General features: G+C 30.9%; 1 non-coding gene across 1 annotated transcript; it reads right to left on the bottom strand.

Annotated features, from left to right (window-relative positions):
- Positions 1–5,676: 5,676 nt before the first annotated feature.
- TRNAP-AGG (transfer RNA proline (anticodon AGG)) lies at positions 5,677–5,748 on the bottom strand. The gene has a single exon. It is a non-coding gene; the product is annotated as a tRNA-Pro (tRNA).
- Between the last annotated feature and the right edge of the window lie 252 nt (positions 5,749–6,000).

The following is a 6,000-nucleotide window of genomic DNA, read 5'->3' as shown; positions in this document are numbered from 1 at the left end:
AGTTGTTCAATCTTCTCTGACTACGTGTTATTATTATGAGCACGAAAAAAAATACTAAAGCCTTACGAACTTATTTTATATGAATCAAATCAGGTTACGTTATTCGATAACGGTATATTAATTCACAATCTTTTATTAATCTGAAAAAGGCAAAACGTTGGCTTTGTAATTTTTTTTTAATATATGGACGGAACATAACTGATATTTCGGTTAAAGATTTTTTTATAAATAATTTTTTGCAAAAAAAGGTGAAGCTTTATTTGCACTAAATATTTTAAATTCTTTCTAGTTTTGTTTGTAAAACGTACGTTTATTACTTAATCACGTTGTGCAGATACTAGTGCCTATTAGAGCGTGTACAGCCCTTCCTATATCATATGAAAGTAAATGTTTACTTTGTCTACACCAACACGTTTGCTGCCGCTATGAGAGATCTAGAGCTCTTTCTAGAGTTAAATAACTACGTGACTTTAATATTTAATAGTTAAAAAATTAGGTCGCGTACAAGAAAATTTCTTACGTAAATATCTTGTCGGCTTTTTATCATAAGTCCTCTGACAATATTATTTAAATCATACGCTCTAGAACTTATTTTAATAAAGTTTCTTTAGTAAGACTTTAGGTTTATCTGATGCAATGTTTTAACATTTGTTCCGCGTCTAATATTTTAACTGTGCTTCGATTCTGTATAAAAAAAAGTTTTCTGTGAAATTAAGATTTCACTCAGTAAATATATTTTTAATCAAATAATCCACATGGAAATATTTCCTGATTAGACAGACCATACCCTAGCGTCTATAAAAATCAGGAAATCTTCAATATAAAATATAAAATTAATAATAATAAAAATAAAAAGCATCAGTGCCACACCAAGCCTATCCGTAGATACTAGTAAAAATCAATGCAATTCACGCTGATGCACCGCTGATTCGTAGAGCACTAATAAATAATTATTGTGTAAACATAACCAGAATTGAGAATGATTATAAGGAAACCTATTAAGCCCAACACTACACTTTGTAAGTCCACCATTACACAATGTGTAAAAAGAGTAAATAAAATAATCGATAAATAAATATAAAGAAATCAAACAAAACGGAAGATTGCCTATTCCGTCCGTTGCATACATACCTGCTATAAGAATGTAGAGAAATATCATTGTCCGTTGGTCTAGTAACGTTTAAATCTCAATCAAAATGACCGAAAAGCAAATTTTCGAACGCAACGGCTAATACACATTTTTAACACGAACGAAATATTGCAAAAAGTTGTAAAGATGATTGTGGCGAGGTGTTGGACACAATTGTGTAAACTTCTTCATTGTCATTTCAGTCGTTATACGTCCATAGCAGGACATTGGCTTTTCCCATAAATTGTCAATAGGACTGGTTGGAGGCCAGAGCCTTCTGACGACCTTAATGAGGTTGTTTTTCCACATAGCTCATCCATTATCTTGTCTACAGAACCTTAAATCTAATATTTTTTATGTAAATAATAAATTTTGCTTATCTTCATAAAACTACACTAGAAATTTCTTTACAAAAATTTTAACTAGGTTAGATACAGCCGTAAATAAAAGATTCATAAAATTTATCTTAATTTTGCACGAATTTTTCATAACTTAGCAGTGAGAATAATTTAATTTTCGTTGAAGGTGCAACTGAAATTAAACAGCGCTCTCGCAATTCGCGGCCTTAATAAGCAACGCCTCTCTGCACATTGCTGCGCCGCTCGAGCCGCTTTCGACTTTAAACGTAAACACGTACTTATAAAAAAAGTTTTAATTTACTTTAAACATTAACATTTTAATGCACATTTTTAATGAAGACTTTAATTAAAAAAATATGAAATTGGTGCATCAATTAGTAAGAAACACGGATTTTCAGCAACATACAATTTTTTTTTCTTTAAAATATACATGTTGTAACCTTTCTTATTCTCCAAGCTTTCGCTATCAATGTAAGTCTTAGATATAGGCAATGTACTTGAGATGCTTTAAATACAGACCATTAGAATTTTTGTTATAAACTAAAAGAAGTTATTTAATATGGTCTCAAGCTCACAGTTGCTGACCGAGCCGTTAAGAGGACTATGTTCGGGATTTATCTGCACTATTTAATTAGGAAATCTATAGACGAACGAAAGCGGTAAGTATAGTAAGTAAGTAAGACTTAGCGGGTTGACAACTTGAAGTGGTAATGGGCAAGAGCGCGGGGCACTAAAGTTCTAGAGTGGAGACTACAAATCGGCAAGTGCAGCAGAGATTGCCTCCTAAAAGTTATACCGGTGATATTTTTATAATCTTTGGAAGATGCTAGACAAGCCGCTTCAAACTGGCACTATTGTAAATCATTGACGGAGTTCAGTGTGCAGTAATGAACGTCCGGCTGGTGAAATGATATTGATGATGCTTATGTGAAAAATTTACAAGAAGTTAGCAATTGTGATCGTTAGCGTTGAGAAAAACAAATAGTTCTCGAGGACCTAAGAAGTGGACAGACGTAGTTTTTTATATGCTACTGCGGTAGACACGTCTGTTAGGTAACATGCAATCAGAGAAACAGAAGACTGTGGCACTTGGAGACAACACGGAAAGAAAGTAGTCATTTGACAATCGGAGTCACAACTTACAAGTATTAGTCAACTTTCCAAGCATATTTTTGGCTCACACACCAGACATTCGTCATGTCATTTTTTTGTCTACAATTTTTTGGTTATGTACTCACTATAGCCTCTACGTGCAAATGCTTAAATTGCCTTCTAATATATTTACGTTATGTATAACCTTAGGTCAGAGATTCCGGAATACGTGCCTTGAATACGTAATGGAAGTTTTTGAGACAGCAATAAAATACAAATATTATGCACACAGTTTTGTTAGGACGAAATATTTTACTTCAATATTGTCTATTTTATGTGTACTTTCGTTTAATCACACATAAATAAGTATACGCAATTAAATTTATAACAAAATTAAAATTCAACCATTACCTATATATTCATAAACGTCTTCTAAGAAGCAGAGATTCTTTTCTTTTCGTTTATAGAAATTTGTAAAATATTGCCTTATTGAAATATCGAAACAGGAAAATGGAAAATCAGCGGGAGTACAAAACATTTCCTTTTTGCTAGTACTAATAACCTTTTGGATTTTAATAGCAAAGCTGTCTCTTTGAACAGTCTAAGTAGGAAAAGTTATTAAACAGCAAACCGAGTAAAAGATGAGGTAATCCATTCAACCAAATTTCTTTGATACGAGTTCTATACCCGCCTTTGCATTACCTCATGTGAAAAAAGAAAACTTGAATTTAAAGACCAGTGAACAAATGAAAGCACTTACACAATTTTTTTTTATATAGTACCTTGACGTTGTGACAGATAATGTTATTTACTTTGTGATTTATATGTAGATGATACTGGATTTTATTTGCAGTTGTAATTTTTACTATCGGTTTTTCAATGATACTAAGTATCATTTGTGTGTTTACTGAAATTATGGTGTGTAGTTTTCTTAAAGGAATTCTTATTATATATAAAATACTTTGCAAATATTTTTATAGCTTCATCATCAACCTTTCCTCATTAGGACGTCAGCTATCTAGAGCAGTCTAAGTAGTAGTGCCCAAAAATTGATATTGTTGGTCAGATGGTGCTGTGGATTGTGGTTGTACTTTGCTATTAATACGGTTTAGCAATTGCCTCAGATATAATACACATATCGGATGTAGACGTTATATCGTTTATAAAATTCAGCTGCATCCTACTGTTACAACTCGAGTCAATCACGTATTCAATATATACTTTCTTAAAGAATTTTTTAAAGTATTTTTAGAGGTGCCAGAGACAATGAGTTTTTGATGAAATTTTATAAATGTACATATAATAAAATGAATGTGCAAATATAATGTAAAATATAAAAAATATATAATGTAAAATATAAAAAATATATAATGTGAAATATAAAAAAAAATAATAAAACGAGCTTTAGAGCGGGTCAGTCTGAGAAAATATCAAATAGAATAAGTAAGAATATAAATAAAAAGTAAACTAAAAAAAATATTACCTTACATATAAAATATCTGCCACTTGATAGTAGAAGTATGAAGGCGATAGCTCTAAAAACTATATATCATATCGTCATGAATATTTGGTTAATTATTACACATATTCCCGGGAAGGTTGTAGAAAAATTGTTTATTATTTTATCAGTTTATACTTGAGGTACCAAAACCGATTTTTAGTGCAGATTTTTAATTTGATACATAACACAGCAAGGCGTGAGTGGATACACTTAGTAATTTATAAAAGGAGCAATATCCAGAATCTATATTTAAATACAAGCAGTAACTATTTCTGGCGATAATAAGACGATAAAGGATCGGCCCTCTTTGTCGCCCTTGAGTCGAAAAGCTAAACGAATATTGAGTGACAGCTCAGGCCGATCACTTTAATTTTAATCAATTAACTATTTATACGATTTAAGAGCTCGGCGACCTGGAAGTCCGGTAATAAAGTAGTGTCACATCCGACCAAAAACTCTTAAATAATAATCCCGTAATATAGCATAGTTCGTAATAATAAGTTGTAGTTTGTGTGAAAATTAATGGAAATACTTGGATGTCGTATTTTTCTGTGTATTCCAAGTCAATAAACGTGTTTGTTTACTTCATCGTTCTGCGTGTTTATTTTAGGAGCTAATCGCACATGTCACGCTACAGTCCACACAACGCCTTTGTGGAACAAGGACGGAGACGCAATAGTTCCATGTAGACTAAGCGTTATCTGCGCTTCAAACCCGCGGAATTTGTAAATGTCAATAGGACAAAAGTGACTATAAGGTACCAAAAATTTTTTTTGTCGTCTCACTCGCACTAGTAATAATAGTCATTCAACTCATTGGCCTATTAGCACCCTGAGTTTTGTGTGTGCCCTCCGTAATGAGAAAACGAATAATAATATATATGAAATTTTTATTTTATACCGAAACGTTTTTAAGTAAGTATGAAGGAAGGATGAATAAATGCTCTACTCTTTGACTCAAGTTACTAAGTTAAGAGTTTAGTTAAAACAGTTTTAATAAAAGATTACCACCATTATCTAAAATTAAAGAAATAAAATTAGAAGCGTACATTCACTATCTAAATGTATATTTAAATATTCCCTCCAGAGAAAAAGCTAACTAAGGAAGTTTGAATAGGCCTTTATTTTACTTTTGTGTAATTTTAACACTATTTATTTAAAACATTAACTCGTTTTTATATAAGTTTCAACCGAGTAGTTTGTTTAACGACTTCTAAAGAGAGTAACAAAAACCTTAATTTTATTCAAATATTCGTCAATTGCTTAATAATTGAATAATTTTTTAAAATACTTTTGTGATTATTTTAAAACAATACCTCATTGATTGATAGCAATATTTTGTACCGATACCGTAAATACAGATAAAATATAAAAATATGATTCACTGCTATAAATTGCAGGGGTCATTGAACTACAGATTCTCCGCACATTTGTTATAGTTTTCGTGTTAAAATTGCCGTTCCGATAAGATTTAACGAGTTGATGATTCAATTTTTATTAAAAAAATATAATAAAACGGTAAATTATTAAATTGTAAATTTACTTTAAAATTAAATGCGTACATAAATTTATACAGATAATTGTTTTAAAAAAATTGGGCTCGTCCGGGATTTGAACCCGGGACCTCTCGCACCCTAAGCGAAAATCATACCCCTAGACCAACGAGCCAGCTGACTAACAATTTGAATTTTTCTACCAGTTTCTTTTATTTTACAAAAACAATTTATTACCCTTCTTAAATATTAAAAATACACAATGATTTGTTGTTTTAAATCTAATACTAGTAATGTTGCAAATGTAATTTTCAGAACTTTCGATAAGGATTATTATTATTAAGTAAATAAAAAAATTTTCGCCCAAAAATATTTCAAGTTATCAAGAAAAGGAAGAAATCAAAAATATATAGTAAATTGTTTTATT

Source organism: Battus philenor, unplaced genomic scaffold (genome assembly GCF_028537555.1).
Source record: "Battus philenor isolate CCGP_79_NKW_IND1 unplaced genomic scaffold, ilBatPhil1.0.hap1 SCAF_2, whole genome shotgun sequence".
NCBI classification, from domain to species: domain Eukaryota; kingdom Metazoa; phylum Arthropoda; class Insecta; order Lepidoptera; family Papilionidae; genus Battus; species Battus philenor.
This window is presented reverse-complemented; position numbering and strand designations above follow the sequence as displayed.